General features: G+C 44.0%; 1 protein-coding gene and 1 pseudogene across 5 annotated transcripts in view; both read left to right on the plus strand.

Moving 5' to 3' along the window:
- Positions 1 to 21,056, plus strand: part of LOC126473185 (rab11 family-interacting protein 4) — a 939,113-nt gene that overhangs the window by 547,728 nt on the left and 370,329 nt on the right. The gene's annotated exons all lie outside the window — the stretch shown is intronic.
- Positions 19,674 to 19,791, plus strand: LOC126475992 (5S ribosomal RNA; annotated as a pseudogene).

Raw genomic sequence — 21,056 nt, forward strand, 5'->3', positions numbered from 1 at the left:
ATACAGTTGTTAGTCAAAGATAAAATGTCTTAGTCTAAATAAAAATAGAACTCTTTTGTTCACTTGTTATCCTTCTGGAGTGGCTGTTGGGGTATTTTGGGAGAGGGGAGGGCGGTGGATGGCCAGAAATCGACGTCCAGAGTTGTCTTAAGTTGATGTGGAGTCTTGCCTCGTTGTTGGGAATGATACCACCGACTGTGCAGCATCCAGATAGTAGTTTTGTATCAGTTGTTACGACGCAATAATCGTGTCATATGCCTTTTATATGTTGCTCGTTCACTTGCGATTTTGACACCCACTTCATCTACATCGTTGGCACTGGCGGAGCTGATGTTCAACATTACATTATTGCACTGCTTATTTTAGTACTGTTTTCTGCCGTACTTTCATGACACAAAAGTTTATCCATAGGAGATAGTGTATCTTAAATACCAGCGAGTGGATGGATATCGATTATTGTTTATTTCGGCGAAATTTGCGATACTGACAGTCTGGTAATTGTATGTTTCACACTAGAACATCACAAGTCTATTACATTTGGACTGATTTAAGCTACTGAATAATTTTTCAATAACTTTTTTTCAAATTCTATAGTAGCTTGAAACCAGTACTTATGCAATCGATTTAAGATGCATCAGTGTGAAAGGAACGACCAGCAGCATTCAATATCGCGAATATCGCTGAAAGAAACTATTATCGATTATCCATACGCTCAAAGGCCGTCATATTGCATTTAAGATGCACTGTTTATGTCTATGGGAAACCTTTGTCCAAAGAATGTACGTCAAAAACACTGTTAAAATAAGCAGTGAAATGGTGTATTATTAACAGCAGCTCAGCCAGTGCGCTAACGACGCAGATGAAGCTTTGGGACGTCAAAATCATAACTTCAGGCCAGCCGAAGGCAACTTCAGACATCGATTTCTGGCTACTCACTGTCGTCCTACCAACCCAAAATACACCGATAGTCACTCCAGTAGGAGATCAAGTGCACAAAACTGCTCTATTTTAAATTATGCCAAGGCATTTTATCTTTAACTAATATCTTTAAGTACAAACGCCTGATGAGTGCAAAACAGGCAGCGCAAAACAGGCTCAAAACGCATTGCAATGTGTTAAACACGAAATAAATAAATGTGAGCGGTAGCGAGAATATATAAATAATAATAAGAATTACGTTGATTAGAGATTAACAAATCTTATCTTCGACTTTAATTTGATTCCTTATTTTAAATGTGCATGGGTCGACTAGAGATAGCAAAGTGACAGTGTTGTTGCCCCAGTATTGTCGGTAACTTTATGTGGTCGAAATTAATTTAGAAGTTAGTAATTTTCACCAAGATTGCGTTTTTAGTTGTAAGGGAGTCCTATGAACTAAGTTTCAACGGTCCTTTGCGCATCAACACACTGGAGAGGCGCAAGAGAATCGGTTCATATCGTTATAAAAGCCAGACTCTGACAACCTGACGTAGGTAGCTAAGCAATGTCCCCAAAACATAAAAAACATGAAAGTCAGATTCCTGTTTGCATCGGCTTTTTTCTTGGAAACCCGAAATTTTAAATAAGCCTCACAGCAAGACCTTGGCCTCACTGCGATCCGAGTTCATCTGCCGCCAAGAGGCGTTTCTGTGGTTGATACGGTCAGTGTCCAGACCACATGGTCGCACCGTTCAGGCGCCATGTTGAAACAGTCTGAGTGCTTCAGACACCAGAAGAGCCGAGAAAAGGTTGCCGGTTAATCGAAGACACGATATTGTTGCTCACTAGTGGTGACAATCACATCATCCAGAATTAAGATGGCAACGCGTAACTACGATCGTATTCCGAGCACTGACGCCTCCATGCCGCCTCTTTAAGATACACTGTACACTGCTGTACAGGAGTACAATACAGCACTCTGTCATGTCTTTCCTTCGATATATTTCTGATGTTCATTGTACCCGAGCGTGCATCTATTCACACGAAGCAAATCAAAGGCCATGAATGTCTTTCTTCAGGACTCCCAAAATATGGAAATATCATGGGGAGAGATCGGGACTGTATGGGGGATGTGAAGGGCTTCCCAGCGCAATTCTGCAGCATACTCGGAAAAACCTTGGCAACATGTGGGCCGGCCTACGTGTTGCAAACCCTTACATGTACCCCGTACAGTCCCGATCTCTCCCCACGCAAATTCCATGAAGAATCCATGAAGAAATATATTCGGTGCCATCGATTTGGTTCAGACGAAGAGTGCACGACTGGGTATATTGATTGTTCTGTAGGCAACCGGAAACATTTTTCCCTGATGGCTTTGACCGTCTTATCTCAAAATGGGATAAATGCATTAACAGCTATAGCGATTACTTCTGAGATAATAAACGATTTACTTTTTTTCATCTGTTTCGTCTTCATTTGACTCCCTCATATAGGTTTTCCGTGATTTCCCTAAATCGCAAAAATGCCGGTATGGCTCGTTTGTATCGCCATGGCCGATTTCCTTCCCCATCCTTGAAACATTCCGTGCTTGTCCTCCGTCTCTAATGATTTCGTCCTCGACGGGACATTAAACACTAATCTTCGTTACTAATAAAGGAAATGAATTTCCTGTATGGCTAGGCGATCACTGTTGATATTTTGTGAACGAAACCGTCTTCATTGCTGTTAAAAATTTTCTTTTTTTTATTACGACGTTTCGCTTACTCCCATAATCATATATCAAAAAGCTTAGAACGTTTAGAACAGGGTTCAGAGCTAGAGCTGAATGCTCAATTTGGCACTGGTTTTAATACTTTCACTGAACCTTGTTCTGCGAGTTCTAGCCGGCCGAAGTGGCCGAGCGGTTCTAGGTGCTTCAGTCTGGAACCGCGCGACCGCTACGGTCGCAGGTTCGAATCCTACCTCGGGCATGGATGTGTGTGATGTCCTTAGGTTGGTTCGGTTTAAGTAGTTCTAAGTTCTAGGGGACTGATGACCTCAGAAGTTAGGTCCCATAGTGTCCAGAGCCGGTTTTTGAAAGGTCTAACCTTTCTGACATCTGCTGATGACAGAAGCTGAAATGCCGTTAATACATAATGGAAATTTTAGTAGCGATCTAGACGGTTTTTTATAGAAACTAATCTTCCTTCCTTCCTTCCTTGTGCCACATTCTACTGCCATGTGCCACATTCAGACATAGCTCCCCCGCTCATCCTCAATTACATGTTTTAGTTCTTGATTTTATGTAGATTCCTTATGTGTGTGTTTCTCCTGATTGACTGAGAGTTGTCTCTCAGTCCAGAAATAACTATCTTGTATCCAGGCACTTTTGCCATGTATTTCAGTGTCTTTTTATCCTGTTCAAACGTTTGAGCTTACTTGTTAATACACTGACGAAAACTAATCCCACCATCAAAAAATAATTAATGTAGGGTAGTGAAATTTTGGGAATACATTTGTCTAGGTAACACAAGTAAGTGATTATTACTGCAAATGTGAAATGGTGCTCCATTAATAACCGGTGTAACCGCCAGAATGTTGAATGCAAGCATACAAACGTGCATGCATTACGATGTTGAGGTGCCAGATGTCAGTTTGTGAGATGGAGTTCCATGCCCGTTGCACTTGATCGGTCAGGGACGGTTACTGTTGTTTATGGATGACGCTGCAGTTGTTCGTTGTTGCCCCATACACGCTCGTTTGGAAACAGATCTGGTGATCGAGCAGACCATGGCAACATTTTGACTCTCTGTATATCACGTTGGGTTACAACAGCGGTATGTGGGCGAACGTTATCCTGTTGGAAAACACCCCATGGAATGCTATTCATGAATGGCGGCACAAGAGGTCGAATCACCAGACAGACATACAGTTTTGCAATCTGGATGAGTGGGATAACCAAGAGGGTACTCCTGCCGTCGTACGAAATCGCACCCCAGACCGTAACTCCATGTGTAGGTCCAGTATGTCTAGCACGCAGACAGGTTGGTTGCAGGCCCTCAACTGGTCTCCTTGTAACCAACACACGGCCATCACTGGAACTGAGGCAGAACGGGCCTTCAGCAGAAAACACAATAGAACTCCACCCTGCCCTCCAACGAGCACTCACTTGACACCACTGAAATTGGCAATGGCTTCTTTTAGTCAATTTCTTTTTTCGATTCAGTGCCTTCTCAATAGTACAGGGTGATTCAAAAAGAATACCACAACTTAAGGAATTTAAAACTCTGCAACGACAAAAGGCAGAGCTAAGCACTATCTGTCGGCGAATTAAGGGAGCTATAAAGTTTCATTTAGTTGTACTTTTGTTCGCTTGAGGCGCTGTTGACTAGGCGTCAGCGTCAGTTGATGCTAAGATGGCGACCGCTCAACAGAAAGCTTTTTGTGTTATTGAGTACGGCAGAAGTGAATCGACGACAGTTGTTCAGCGTGCATTTCGAACGAAGTATGGTGTTAAACCTCCTGATAGGTGGTGTATTAAACGTTGATATAAACAGTTTACAGAGAATGGGTATTTGTGCAAAGGGAAAAGTTCTGGACGGCCGAGAACGAGTGATGAAAATGTAGCACGCATCCAGCAAGCATTTGTTCGCAGCCCAGGAAAATCGACTCGCAGAGCTAGCAGAGAGCTGCAAATTCCACAATCAACTGTATGGAGAGTCCTACGAAATAGGTTAGTTATGAAACCTGAACGTCAACTACCCGAGGCGATGGATCGGCCGCCAGGCAGCCCGTGACAGAGCACTTCATCACTGGCTTCCAAGAAGCCCTGATCTTACCCCCTGCGATTTTTTCTAATGGGGGTACGTTAAGGATATGGTGTTTCGGCCACCTCTCCCAGCCACCATTGATGATTTGAAACGAGAAATAACAGCAGCTATCCAAACTGTTACGCCTGATATGCTACAGAGAGTGTGGAACGAGTTGGAGTATCGGGTTGATATTGCTCGTGTGTCTGGAGGGGGCCATATTGAACATCTCTGAACTTGTTTTTGAGTGAAAAAAAACCTTTTTAAATACTCTTTGTAATGATGTATAACAGAAGGTTATATTATGTTTCTTTCATTAAATACACATTTTTAAAGTTGTGGTATTCTTTTTCTATCACCCTGTACAATACTACCTATAAACTTTTCACCATTCTTCTGTAGCCACGTTTCAGAAGCTTTTATTCTCTCCTTGTGTGTCCACGTTTCACTTCCATACAACACAGACAAATACCTCCGCAAAAGAATTCGTAAGATTTAGATTTAGATGCGAATCTAACATATTTATCTTTTTCAGAAACACTTGTCTTGCTATTGCCAGCTGTATTTTATATATTTTTCTACTTTGTGAATCGTCACTTATTTTCTTCCCGAAAGAGAACAACTCATCTACTACTTTTAGGGTTGCATTTTCTAAACTGATTCCCTCAGTATCGCCCGACTTAATTCGACGACATCCCGTTACCTTTGTTTTACTTTATTGACGCTCAACTTATGATCTGTTTTCAAGACACTATCCATTTCGTTCCATTGCTGTATCAAGTCCTTTGCCGTTTCTAATAGAATTACAATGCCAGCAGAAAATCTGAAAGTTATTTTTGTTCTGCCATAACTTTAATTTCCATCAGAAATGTATCCTTGATTTCCTTCGAAGACTGCTCAATGTACAGGGTGAATGACATCGATAAAGGCCCAAAATTCTGTGTGAGTTACTTTTTAACTGTTGATTCCCTTTCACGTCCTGCAGCCTGGTTTCCGTACAAATTGTAGGTATCTTTAAGTTCCCTGTATTTTTTCCCTGCTGCCACGGAACTGCAAAGTGTGTATTGCAGCTAATATTGTCCAGTGCTGTCCCTAAATTTACAAATTCTATAATCGTACGTTTGCCTTTATTCAGTATATCCTCCAAGATATGTAGGAGGGTCAGTATTGCCTCGCGTGCTCCCACATTTCCTCGCAAAGCACACTGAGTTACCCTCTGCTCTGCTTTGTCCATTCTTCTGTAAATAATTCGTGTCACTACTGTGAGAGTCCGCAGCTCGTGGTCTTGCGGTAGAGTTCTCGCTTCTCGCGCACGGGGTCCCGTGTTCGATTCAGGGATTTTTCCTGCCTCGAGATGACTGGGTGGTGTTGCGTCGTTTTCATCATCATCATCATTCATCCCCATTACGGTCGGACGAAGGCAATGGCAAACCACCTCCGCTACGACCTTGCCTAGTAAAGCGGTGCGTGTCCCCTACGCTCCTCAGAGTATGGGACCTCATCATCATCGTATTACGAGACCATTGCGCACACACCGTTTTAAGAAATATATACTGGGCGTGATACCGGGTCGACCCTTCCCGACGTCCGAGTCCGGCTTTTCGTTGCCTCTGGCTGAGACTGGCGTACGGTTTTGAAGCCGCTGACGTGCGTTTCTGGGAGGGAAAGGCCGGAGGGAAGCGAGGCGAGGCGCGTGGGCGGCGGCGTGGGGTGAACGGCCGCTTTCTCTGGGTGGCCAGCGGCCGAGGAAAGCCGAGCACGGCCGGCCACCGCCACCAGGAGCAGTGCCGGCCCGCAGCCGCTCTGAGCGCCAGTGGAGGGTGAATGAGGAAGGCCGCGTTTTCTTTGCAGCAGTCAGTGGAAGCAATTACTCATGGCACCCACAACCCCATACTCTACCGCCACCTCCTCCGTACGTCGCTGCTGGCTCTACAGGTGATGTCAGGAAATGTACTCCAGGCATTGGCCAAACCCAAACCCGACCATCGCATTGCCACAGAGAATGATTCCTCATGCAAATCACGCGTCTCCCTTGACCCACTGTCCAATGGCGCGTCGGGTGTCACTCAGCACTGACTACAAAAATATGTGGATTATTATGAGCTCTACGACCGTTGTACCCCTTTCGTTTTATTTCCCTATATACCGTCATTAACCAGCTGGAATGCTGGTAACTCTTTGAAACTCATGAGCAACTCCTTCTGCTGATCTCATGCGATTTTTTACACCCACCTTCCACAATGCTCGACGGTTTGCCTGGTCTTGGTTTACGTGTAGTTGTTCCTTGGCGTTTCTACTTCACGCTTCACCAATAGCCAACTTGGACACCTTCAGAAGCGTTCAAACGCCTCTGATCGGTTGGTACTCAGGTAAGATCCAATCACTAGTCCACGTTCGAAGTCACTGAGCTCTCCTAACTGACCGATTCTGTTGTTACTGCTTTTCTGTTGAGAATAAAATACTCCCCACCTCTTTTTATACTGGTGGCCCGGCCTCTCGTGACATATACTGACCAGTTCCGCATTATGTAGGGGCGTCTGGATACTTTCGATCACGTAAGGTATACAGGATTATCGTAATCAACAGCGAAAACTGACACGTGTGAAAGTATACGACAACAGAAACAAGATAGCTGCAAGTTGGTCATTGCGACACCCCACTGACATCAGTATGAAATATTTATTTATTTATTTTTATTTATTTAACTTGATCAGATTACGGCCATCAGGCCCTCTTTTACATCGCACCAATGTTCCACACATGCAGCATTCCACACATCAGAGTTACATCATGACAATAGTTTAAATAAGAAAATTAGATTACTCTAGTGGCAATATGAATAAAGAGAAATGACTAAGAACTAATAAAGTAAATGCTGGCAGTATTTTTACAACAGGTGCTATACATACAAATTATGATAAAATCAATAATAATAACAGTAAAAAAGAAAATCAAATAATAATGATAAAAATGAGAAAAATTGGCAATAGTAATGAAGATTTGTGCAGATGTGCATTAATATCTTGGTGTGTAAAGTAGATGTTTACTAGTATAGCTAGTTTTGGGGAAGGGAGATTGACAGAGGGGGAAAGAGGGAAGTAATGAGGTGAAGTGCATTCATGTACAAGGAAGGCATTACTCTTGCTTAAGTAGATACGTCATTAACTGTTTTTTGAAGCCGGACATGTTTTTAAGTTCTCTAACATAACGAGGGAGGTTATTCCAGAGTCGGGTTCCCGCTACTGTAAAGGACTTGGAGAAGGTGACTGAGCGATGCAGTGGAACAGAGAGGACTTTACTATAATGGCAACGTGTGTTTCTGTCATGTTGTTCTGACATAAGCGTTAAGGACGAGGAGAGATATGAGGGACAGTGTACATTTATAAGGAAGTAGATGAGACAGAGTGTATGGAAATCTCTGCGTTTGTCTGCACGCAGCCAGGACAATTTTGCATATGCTGGTGAAATGTGATCAAAAAGTCGAACGTCACAGATATATCGGACGCAGGCATTTATGACGTTCTAGACGTCGCGAATTTTACTGACAGAGGCCTTGTAGGATAATATCGCTGTAGTCAATGATTGGGAGTATAAGCGTTTGTACTAATTTCTTTTTCAGATCGAAAGGGAAGAGTTTTTTATATTTTTGTAGGACATGAAGGGATGCTGATGCTTTTTTGCACACTGCAGTTACGTGCTCTGTCCAATTTAGATTTTCATCTATTATTACTTCCAAACTCTTTGCTGAGGGTTAATATTTGTTCCATTTAGGATAAGAGATAGTACGGATACCCGATGTTTTGGGCTAATGAGCTTAGAGTGACCAACAAGTACCGCTTGGGTTTTTGATGGGTTTAGTTTTAGTCCTATGTCCTGTGCCCATTTTGATAGTGCATCCAGGTCAGTATTGAAATTTTCAGTAGCTTTCTTAAGATTGCTTGGTTTCGCACTTAGATACAACTGAAGGTCATCAGCATACATATGATATTTGCAATAGGTCAGAACCGATGACACATCATTGACATACAGAGAGAAGAGTATAGGACCTAATACTGAGCCTTGGGGAACGCCTGACACCACCTGCCGCCATTATGATTTTATATTCCCGGACAGGACGCGTTGCTGACGAGACGTCATGTATGAGCGAAACCATTGCACTGCACTTGGTGAGAAATTTAGACCGCTAAGTTTGGCTAGTAAGATGTCGAAGTCGACAGTATCAAATGCTTTGCTGGAATCTAAGAAGCAAATGATAGTCTCTTCTTGTCTGTTCATGGCAAGTTTCAGGTCATCTGTCACCTTTATCAGTGCGGATGTTGTGCATCGATGTTTACGGAAAACTGATTGGTATTCGTCTAGTAGGTTGTTAGTAGTTATGTAGTTGGTGAGCTGGTCATGGACCATATATTCTAAGGCCTTTGATAGTGCAGGAAGAAGGCAGATGGGGCGGTAGTCAGAGGGTGCTGTGGCGATGTCCTTTTTAGGCAGAGGCTTAATTTGTCCCAGTTTCCAGGCCTCAGGGAAAACATTTGCGATTAATGAATCGTTGAAAATGTCTGTTATAGAGGGCAGTAGTTGATGAACAATAAGTTTTACCATCTGGATAGTGTTGCCATCATGTTCAGTAGATGCTGATCTAATCCGCATTATGGCTTTCTTGACAGTATTGCAAGTGACGTGCTGTAAATTTTTCTTTGCTACAGTTGTTCATCTCCATGAAGTAATCAATGATTCTCTGATTTATTTATTTATTTATTTATTTTTTTTTTTGTGGTTCAATTGTGGTTGTAGGTAATGTGAGGAATCGGTTTAGTTCTTCAGCTGGGACCATGGGATTTTCTGCAACTTTTATTTTGCCTAAACCGAGACTACGGAGGTTTTTCCACAGGATATCTGGTCTACATCTATTGTCAGCTAATGTACGGGCATGCCTGAGCTTAGCGTTTCTCACCGCTTGACTGACTATGTTTCGTTTCTGCTTGTATACAGTATGATCTTCAGGTGTAGGGTGTATCTTGTATGCTCGATGTGCAGCGTCTCTGAGATTCATGGGCTGTTTTAGTTCATCAGTCAGCCAAGGTGCAGGTTGCCTTTTTACTTTTCTGGTCTTTATTGGAGCATATTTATCATATGTAATTTTGTTAGTGAAATCCTGCAGTTTGTCGTTAACGTCCATGAGGGGAGTAGAGGTCATCCCCCAAACTATTTCTTGTGCCTACTTTGTAAAAAAACATTAGGAATGTACAGTTTTCGATGAACGCTACGCCTAATTTGTTTAAATTTCGCCCATGGTCTACCGCAACAAATCAAAATACAGGGTGATTCAAAAAGAATACCACAACTTTAGGAATTTAAAACTCTGCAACGACAAAAGGCAGAGCTAAGCACTATCTGTCGGCGAATTAAGGGAGCTATAAAGTTTCATTTAGTTGTACATTTGTTCGCCATTTCAGCCAATAAAGTTTTTGGTCCCTTTTTCTACGAAGGTGCTACTGTAACTGGACTAGGTGCTACTGTAACTGGACTACAGTATCTGGAGATGTTAGAGAATTGGCTGTTCCCTCAGCTCGAACAAGAAGCACAACAATTCATATTTCAGCAGGATGGAGCGCCACCACATTGGCACTTATCTGTCCGTAACTACCTGAACGTCAACTACCCGAGGCGATGGATCGACCGCCAGGCAGCCCGTGACAGAGCACTTCATCACTGGCCTCCAAGAAGCCCTGATCTTACCCCCTGCGATTTTTTCTTATGGGGGTATGTTAAGAATATGGTGTTTCGGCCACCTCTCCCAGCCACCATTGATGATTTGAAACGAGAAATAACAGCAGGTATCCAAACTGTTACGCCTGATATGCTACAGAGCGTGTGGAACGAGTTGGAGTATCGGGTTGATATTGCTCGTGTGTCTGGAGGGGGCCATATTGAACATCTCTGAACTTGTTTTTGAGTGAAAAAAAACCTTTTTAAATACTCTTTGTAATGATGTATAACAGAAGGTTATATTATGTTTCTTTCATTAAATACACATTTTTAAAGTTGTGGTATTCTTTTTGAATCACCCTGTATACTGAGGTGTTGAAAAGCTGATAAAGTGGATTGGAAGTCCAATTTACCGTTTAGCTGTTTTACTGTAGGAGCTCAGAGACTGGTACAACCGGTTTCGTACCATGCAGGTACGTTCTCAGGCGCATTTAAGTTCTACACTGAAGTAACAAAAGTCATAGGATACCTCCTAACATGGTGTTGCTCCTAATACTGTGCTGGGCTCCCTTTTCTCCGGCGTGGTGCAGCAGCTCGACGTGACATGGACTCAACAAGCCGTTGATAGTCCCCAGCAAAAATAAATGATATATGCTGCCTCTACAGCCGTACATAACTGCGCAAGTGTTGCCGGTCCAGGATCTTGTGCACAAACTGTAAGTGTCCCAAAAATGTTCGGCGGGCTTTCGTGTCGGGCGATCCGGATGACCACACCATTCCCTCGAATTGTCCAGAATGTCCTTCAGAACAGTCGTGGCCCTTTGACATGGCGCATTGTCGTTCATAAAGAAATCTATCATTTTTTGGGAACAGGACGTCCTTGAAAGGCTACAAGTGGTCTCCAAGCAGCCGAACGTCCAGAGGACATAGTCAGTTCCATGTAAACACAGCCCACATCATTAACGAGCCACAACCAGTGCCTTGTTGACAACCTGGATCCTTGGTTTCGTGGGGTCTGCGCCACTTTCGAACCATACCGTCAGCTCTTACCATCTGACGTCATGACTCATCTGACCAGGCGGCGGTTTTCGAGCCGTCTAGGATCCAACCCATAAGGTCACGAGCCCAGGAGAGGCGCTGAAGACGATGTCGTGCTGTTAGCAGAGGCATTCGTCTGTTGCCACATCCCATTGAAACCAATTTCGCCGCTCTGGCATAACGGATATGATCTTCGTACGTCCCACATTGATTTCTGCAGTTATCTCAGTCACTTTTCGTGTCTGTTAGCACTAACAATTCTACGCAGACGCCATTGTTCTTAGTCGTCAAGTGATGGTCGTCTGTGATGAGAAGCAATGTCTGGAATTTGGTATTCTCGGCACACGTTTCACACTATGTATCTCGGAATATTGAATTCCCTAACGATTTCCAAAATGGAATGCCTCGTATGTCTGGTTCCAACTACAGTTCCGCGTTCAAAGTCTGTTAATTCCAGTCGTCCGGCCACAATCTTGTCGGACATCTTTCCACATGAATCAACTTCTTCTTGTGTTACGGCCTCTGTAGGACCACGGGTGGCCCCTTCGTGGACTGCATTTTCCTCTTCTTCTCCCAGAAACTCTTTATTCTTTCTCTTCTTCTCTCCCGCTCTTCTTCCGAGATCTTCAATGTCCTTTTCTCCCGTCGGCTCCACTGGTGACACTCTAATCTTATCCTGTATTCTTCTCTGTCGTTGATCTCCGGCATATTGGTCGGCGTATATTTGTTCCTCCAATTTTCCTTTCCATCGAGCTTGATCCCCAATTCCAACCAGTTCTTCCGAAGTTCAACAACCCACTTGGTTCCTGTCTTTCCCCTTGTCCTCCCTATTGTTTCCCACACTCTCTTCGTCATTCTGTCGATACTCAACCTAACTATATGTCCAGCAAACCTTGCCCTTTTGAGTCTGATTCCCCCGGATATTGCTGTGCGGCTGGTCCCGGCGGAGGTTCGAGTCCTGCCTCGGGCAAGGGTCTGTGGGTTTGTCCTTAGGATCATTTAGATTAAGTAGTGTGTAAGCTTAGGGACTGATGACCTCAGCAGTTAAGTCCCATAAGATTTCACACACACACACCCGGATATTGTTCTCACGCCTGTAAGCAGCTAAGAGTGTTCATTTCATTGTAATTTCATTCTAACGAGCTGCTTGGTCACCGATGGTATCTGTTCCTTCGGACATGTCCGAAAGAACAGATACCATCTTAGTAAATATACCGGTACAGTTCTTCAAAAAAATGGCTCTGAGCACTATGCGACTCAACTTCTGAGGTCATCAGTCCCCTAGAACTTAGAACTACTTAAACCTAACTAACCTAAGGACATCACACACATCCATGCCCGAGGCAGGATTCGAACCTGCGACCGTAGCCGTCGCGCGATTCCAGGCTGTAGCGCCTAGAATCGCTCGGTCATACCGGCCGGCCGATACAGTTCTTACCTAGGTCTTCGCATCCATCTCTCTCCACCTCTTTTGGGACCTAGTATTTTTCTCGGTATTTTTCTTTCTTCTTTCTTTAGTTGTTCTGCCCCATTTCTTCCCAGTGTCATCGTCTGAGTAGCACATAATACTGCATTTCTCACCGTTGCCTTGTAGTGGCTTATCTTTGCCTCTGTGGATATATTCTTTTTATTGTATATCTCTCTCGTCATACAGGAGGCTGACGTCATCTTCTTTATCCTCTCTGTTATTCCCTCCTTGCTCCTGTTCCTTCCTGTTGTAAATTCTCCCAGGTATTTAAATCTGTCGACCATTTGCAGAGTGCCTTCCGGTGTTTCCCAGTCTCTAAACATTCTGCGTGGTGTCTGTTTGTTCTATATCGCGTCGCCCTACCACTTTCGCGCAACGACGCTCTGAGCGTGTTTTTTAGGGAATTGACTAGTTTGAACCTGGGACCTGTTGCTGGTAAGGAGACGCCAGACCACACATGACATGTAGAATTCAGAAGAGTTCAGTGAGACTAGCTATGATATAACCTAATACTTAATTATTTCAGCGTCAGCTCCACTGCACTCCCTGTAAAAGAATCTTAATACTAACTAAATTTAGTGGAAGGTGTTCAAGGCTTTCCTATTTTTAGTTGGCTGGTAAAATAACGTCGAAAAAGCAGTTAAGTTTACGACTGAAAATTGTATTCTACTCACAAAACATCGTTTATAAATTGCACTATTGATAAAAGGAAATGTTTTAATACAGGATGGTAAAAACCAACTGCGTTCAACAAAAATGTGAACGAATATTCCCTGAATGGGTTTCCAAGTTCTACAATGGATCGAAGGATGACCTATGCCATATCACATCTACAATCTAGGTTTAAATTAAGTTTCACAAGAGAGAAAACTATCAAAATGGTCTACAGTGACCCTCAATTATCTTTAATTACTTATCTAACTTGTCGTAAATTACAGTGGCTGATGTGGCTTCTCAATAACTATATAACAGAAAAATCATCGAGTTTCAGATTTTTACTTCAAGTGGCAAATGTGAACACCATGAGCTTTAATTGACGATCGACACTAGTATTACGTAAAGGGGATGTAACAGATGAGACTTCTGCAGTTCTGAGTGAAGACTTAAGCGCTCAAAAATGCGGCATCACGTGCGTTCATTACCTTGTCGGTGTTCGTCAGGGGGCGGCGGCCGGCGCAGCTCCCTACAGCTCGCCATCTCGGAAGCAACTCTCTCCTAATTTCTCATTACTACAATTTACCGAAGTTGGTTTAAAAAAAACTATCTGGCTGTGCTTTCATCTGACCAATCAGGGTCTCAATGTTAACCTTAAGCTACCCCTACAAAAATTCTGTCTATCCAATGAGAAACGTTATACTTTTCGTGGTGGGGCAATGTTTTTTAAAGTTTGCAACGTAACAGAGACGCGAAAAGTCTCACGCTAAAACGTGCAGCTGGTGTGGTCCTTTTAGTGTTATCGTAAGATCTATACTGTTCTTCTGGAGGGCTCTAGCTTTTAACATGGGCTGGGAGGTGGTCCTAACGTAACAGAGACGCGAAAAAGTCTCACGCAAAAACTTGCGGGTGGTGTGGTCGTAGCGGCTAGCTGGCGACGTGGGTGTCCGTCCCTTATTGTAGGGCCTTCTCGCTTAACACGGTTCTGCTCTCGGCTTCTGTTCTCGTTTCTACCCTCGGAACCGCGTCTGTCTCACGGTGGGAAGGTATGACATGCATTTAGGCATTCTTGTGTTAGTCTGTGGTATGCCATTTGCTCACTCGTTACTCGTATTACATTGGTTAATTTAATGTCACGATTTATTCGGAGCTATGTGACATACTGCTGGATTTGCTTATCATGTCAGGGTTTTCATGGAAGGTGTTGGATTTGCCTGACACCTTACAAGTCTGAAGTGGTATTTAATGTCTTCGTCTTGTTACAGGCGATCCTCAGTCCCACCTTTCTGGCTACCTTACTTAAGCTGTCGAGTTGTGTCTTTGCGTCTTCTTCCGTCTGACTTACTATTGCTATGTCGTCTGCAAAGGCTAGGCAGTCCACTTGAGCCCTGTTGTTCTTTTTGTACTCTAAATGGGTCTTTGGTATTCCCACTTCCTCGTTTATTGCTCTCCACTGCCTGATCACTTCTTCGAGTGCTATATTGAACAACAATGGTGACAATCCATCTCCCTGTTTAACACCAGTCTTGGTCTCAAATTCTTGTGACAATACTCTTCTGAATCTCACGCTTGCTTTTGTGTCTGTCAGAATCACCTGAGTACAAATAGCAGCTCTGCCAACGCACCACCCTTCTACATCTTGTGTACGCGACACTACCGCCATCTGTATATGTGCCCATCGCTATCCCATGACTTCTGTCATCTCAGTGTAATCTCCCATACCATCTGAATGGCTTAATGCCTCTTCCAAAGTATAATGAGGAGCACCACCGACGGAAGGCAAACTTAATGAAAATAATAACAATGATAATGTCGTGTGACGAGGGCCTCCCGTCGGGTAGACCGTTCGCCTTGTGCAAGTCTTTCGATTTGACGCCACTTCGGCGACTTGCGCCTCGATGGGGATGAAATGATGATGATTAGGACAACACAACACCCAGTCCCATAGCGGAGAAAATCTCCGACCCAGCCGGGAATCGAACCCGGGCCCTTACGATTGACAATCTGTCGCGCTGACTATTCAGCTACCGGGGGCGGACAATGAAGATAGTTGTCACTGATAATTCATGTTCGGAAAGCGTCAGAATACTGAGATGACATCGGAGAATACACCAGTGTCTACCGCTCCCATTTTGATATGTATCCATCTTTCCCACCGAAAATGTGAAAATTCTTGCATCACAGACTTTGTAAGGGAAAGGAGAACGCGAGCATTAGTCGAGAAAGGAGACTGTCATAAGCTCTCCTGTCGGACTTTTTTTGTGAGAGTCGTCGTGACAGTAACGAGGAGATATCCACTGCCGTGCGGAGCAACTCGCTGGAGTGCTGGAGGCTCCATGCGGCGAGGCGTCGGTTCCAGTTCCGGTGCGGAGCGCAGCAAGTGGGACAAGGCTGACACGTCAGAGCCTACTTCTGCCGTGTTCTCGCACCACAGCGCGTAGGGCACGCCGTACACGGGGACCACACCTTCCTGCACTACTCTATACTGTGGTTGTTCTGGGGAATTATCAACGGTAGCGAAGAGCTCCACAGGGAAAAGCACTCGACTCGCGTTCAAATTCAAGAGGTAGGGGTTCAAATCTTCGTCTGGCCACCTACATTTCCCATGGTTTCCCTGAACCGACAAAGACGAATGTCGTAATAGTGACATTTAAGAATGCTATGCAAACCCTTGAAACGAATTCTCTCTTAAATAAATGTCATAATGGTGGGCGGTTGAGAATTGTTCCGGGTTGTATGGCCGTGGTCCATGGGACTCTTCTATCCCTGACGTTTCGTCCAAAGCTACGTTGGACATCTTCGGAGGTGCCCCTGGTTGTGCTGAGGCTTGCCGACTGACGAGTCGAAGAACAGCCTAAATACCGTGGAAAATGAGCGTGGTCTGGATTTCACGTGATAGCAGAGACAAACCTTGTCAAGGATAAAATATAACTATCGATCATAATACGTCAAAAATAAAAAAATGTCATAGACTCTGTAACGCCACTGTCCATATATCGATGAGTTTCATGGCTTCTTCTTTTCTGTTAAAATTATCCCCATGTTTATATATTTCGATGGCTTCTCTACATAGGCGTGGATAATAGTTCGTCATAGTACATAAAACTTCAGTGTCCGAAAATTTCACTACGTGGTCACCTGGTTTAACATGTTCCACCACGGCTGACTTGCCTGCTTTCCCTAGTCGGCAAAGACTTTTACGTTCCTTCAACCGTGTATGCACACTTCTCTTTGTAGTTCCAATGTAGACCCTACCACATGTACATGGAGTCTTGTATACACCACTTGCAGACAGAGGGGGACGTTTATCCTTAACGGAACGAAGTGCTTGGCCCTATTTTCTTAGTTCGTCTGAAAATCGGTCGAACGTTATGTTTCCTTAAAATCTTGCGGATTTGATTTTGATGAAGGGTAGAGAAACCATGTTCTTCAATCGCTGTGTCATATCGTTGATCTTAGGCCTCCTGTTATTCGGTCGCAAAACTCTATTTCCTTACTGGAGTACCCATTCTTCTCAAAAGCCTGCTTTAGATGTTTTAACTCGGCGTCCAGGTATTCCGGCGTGCAAATCCTTTTAGCTCTGTCCACTAGATTTTTAATTACACCTTTTTTGTTGTTGTGGATGACGACTGGAATCCTTATGCAAGTATCTGTCGGTATGTATAACCTTCCGAAACACTTTATGTTTCAAGGTGCCATCAGTCTGTCTCATAACAAAGACATCCAAGAAGGATATTGCATTGTCTTTCTCCATTTCCATGGTAAACTGGATTTTAAGATTTATACTATTTAAATAACAAAAGAATTCGTCTAAAGCTTTTTCGCCGTTCAAACGTGTGTGAATTCCTAAGGGACCAAACTGCTGAGGTCATCGGTCTCTAAACTTACACACTACTTAAACTAACTTAAACTAACTTATGCTAAGAACAACACACACACCCATGCCCGAGAGGAGGACTTGAACCTCCGGCGGGAGGAGCCGCGCAATCCGTGACATGGCGCCTTAAACCTCGCGGCAGACGGGAGTCATTGTTCTAAACATCAAGAAGCACTTTGCGCTAAATTTGCCGGCATGAAGCACGTGGAGAAAATGTTGGTACGAATAATAAAATTTCTGAAGTCGCATGCATTATCACATTGCAGGTGCAAAAGTTTTCAATGGCACTGAAAAGAGTAAGGAGACTTCAGATATTACTGCAAAGCACATTGGTTAAGGCGCATACCTGGAACGATTTGTCCATTTAAAACTCGCTTTTGTTGAATTTACGAAGCAGGATCTACAATTAAAATATTGGGAATGGATTGCAGACTTCAATTTTAGATGGACTTGACTGTACACTGCCGACAGTAAGACATTGCAAGGTAACTTCTTCCTGGTTTGATGAGTATACAGTTAAAAAGAAAATTACATTGCAGAACGGACACATTCTAAGAGTGCTATAACCTAAGCTCCCATAGCGTTAAAGAAAACGCTAGGTTTGAAGAATTCATTGTGGCCTTGAATGAATTAGAAGGATAGTTTTATGGAAGTTTTGAGAACACTGTCAGTCTTGCATATGCTTTAGAGCTGTTTTCGAGACCATTTGCTGTTTCAGTTGATAGCTCCCATGTTTATGCGCAAATGCAACTGATTGATCTGCAGGGTAATTCCAGTTTCAATGACAAATTTTTTTTTACGTTAAAACTTTCCAGGTCGTCTGCCCTGAGGTAGAGTTTTCAAGTCTCCATAATGAGATTGCAAAAGTGCTAATATGTGACAATTTGAGTGCGAAACTCTGTGACATTATCTGCGTCTGTACGCATGCCGGCAGTTTGTACCAGATAAAAATTATGCCAAAAGTAATAAAATAAAACTGAAAACTTGTTTTGTTTGTGCTCTATATTTTTGAGAAGTGTGGAATATAAAACAAAGTCGTACGCACCTCCAATGCACTGTCATTTAAACGTGGCGCTTTCGCAGTTCTGGCGGGCGGCGTTAGCCGAGCGGTCTTGGGCGCTGCATTCATGGACTGTGCGGCGGTCCCGGCGGAGGTTCGAGTCCTCCCTCGGGCATGGATGTGTGTGTTTGTCCTTAGGATAATTTAAGTTAAGTAGTGTGTAAGCTTAGGGACTGACGACCTTAGCAGTTAAGTCCCAATGGATTTCAAACACACATTTGAGCTTTTTTTTTCTTTCGCAGGTTTCTCCCTCCACACGATAAGACAGTGTTGCGTGGCGGCGGGGGAAATGTGCTTTGGCCCTAAATTGCCCCACCACGGCCAGCGAACCAAAGTCGTGGCCGCCCCTCCCGTAAAACGTTGCCTGTCATGTGTAGCGCCAGCAGTGCAGTACAGAGGAGATGGTGTTATGGATAATGGTGTTTTCCACGATCGGGGTGTTGTCCCTTATTGCCGTTAAGAAAAGCTAAATGCGGAAAGATATGAAGATTTTTACAGTTTTGTGTACTGCCTATGCGAAACGCTTCGGAGATCATCACTGTATCAGCATGAGATAGCACCCTGCATAAAGGAGCATAAATGAGGCAATGATATGTGGACAACAACGTTCCTATAATCGATTCCTCTGCCAAGAGCAACGACGTGAACCCAGGGGGACGCTTATGGGATAAGTTAAAATGTAGACATCACTCCAGACCCTAGCGACCCACATCACTACCTACTCTGGTATCGGTGTTACCGAAGCCTCTTGACCTGGTATATGTTATAGGCCAGTGAACCTGTGGAGAAATGTATTGCATTGCTTCGTCTCCACTCGTGTCGAGATTAATAAACAAAGGGGGTGGGTACGATTATTACGTAGAAACTGAAATGGAAATGTGATAGTTGATTCTTATCGATGATTACAAGCGTACTAGCAAATCTATCGCACTTTCTTGCAATTTTGCGTACAAAGTATGATTTACCTGCAAAAAAGTCTAGGTATCTTGACTCTTCAGCCTTAGAGCTCGCAATCAAAAGGTGGTGTTTCAATAGTCGCTTGTTTGGGTTTCTTACGCACAGATGGAAGTACTATTGAAGAATAAAAGAGGTACTGAAATTGACTTCAGAATCCGTATATTGACCGAAAACACATGGTGAATGGTGAGGCAGCCTTTAAAACCGGCCAGCGGCCTTGCCGCAGTGGTAACACCGGTTCCCATCAGATCACCGAAGTTAAGCGCTGTCGGCCTGGACTAGCATTTTGATAGGTGACCATCCGGTCTGCCGAGCGCCGTTGGCAAGCGGGGTGCACTCAGCCCTTTTGAGGCAAACTGAGGAGCTACTTGATTGAGAAGTAGCGGTTCCGGTCTCGTAAACTGACATACGGTCGGGAGGGCGATGTTCTGACCAGCCCCCCCCCCCCTTATCCGCAGCCAATGAGGCTGAGGAGGAGACTGAGGATGACACGGCGGCCAGTCGGTATCATTGGGACTTCATAGCCTATTCGGGCGTAGTTTAGTTTTAGCCTTTAAAACCAGAGAACGACCATCAGCCCACAAACATGGACTGCTGTGGGCACTAACAAGCTATCCGCCACGAAAAGTATATATAAAACACATAAGAAAATAACAATGGAAGTTCGTTCCAGCCCTTAGGGAAGATCGCTAGACTATCTCGAGAGCGAACTAATCGGTAGGAAACAAATAATCAGTTATTCAGTGATAGAGTGGTAGAGAGGAGAACGAGGAGGCGGCCGCATGAGCACATTGCTTACGACAAAAGCATAGGTGAGCTGGCGGTCGGCTTTTTGGAGAACCGGACGCGAGCGCGTGTTGTTGCAGTGATCGCGGGAACAGCGAGCGTCTTCTAGAGGTGCGACCGGATTTGTATCGTGAGATTTCCACACTCGTATGACTTGAAGGTAATGAAGTCCAGCACATGTTACAGCGAAGATGGCGGCAGACCTGCACGCTTCACAATGTAACGAAACCGAGCGACCACCGAAACTGAGAGACCACGACTAGACACAGCTTCGGAGTGGGCTAGGCAGCATGTGTCTCTGGTTTTATTCCCTCGGTGGAGACACTGTGGAGTGACTCCACCATTAAAAAGTAGTTCCTTGCAGCAACTATACCATGGAGGCAATTATGACCATACTGCGTTAGAGGTATTATGTTGTTGTTGTTGTGGTCTTCAGTCCTGAGACTGGTTTGATGCAGCTCTCCATGCTACTCTATCCTGTGGAAGCTTTTTCATCTCCCAGTACCTACTGCAACCTACATCCTTCTGAATCTGCTTAGTGTATTCATCTCTTGGTCTCCCTCTACGATTTTTACCCTCCACGGTGCCCTCCAGTACTAAATTGGTGATCCCTTGATGCCTCAGAACACGTCCTACCAACCGATCCCTTCTTCTAGTCAAGTTGTGCCACAAACTCCTCTTCTCCCCAATTCTATTCAATAGCTCCTCATTAGTTATGTGATCTACCCATCTAATCTTCAGCATTCTTCTGTAGCACCACATTTCGAAAGCTTCTATTCTCTTCTTGTCCAAACTAGTTATCGT

The sequence above is a fragment of the Schistocerca serialis genome, chromosome 4 (genome assembly GCF_023864345.2).
Source record: "Schistocerca serialis cubense isolate TAMUIC-IGC-003099 chromosome 4, iqSchSeri2.2, whole genome shotgun sequence".
NCBI lineage: Eukaryota > Metazoa > Arthropoda > Insecta > Orthoptera > Acrididae > Schistocerca > Schistocerca serialis.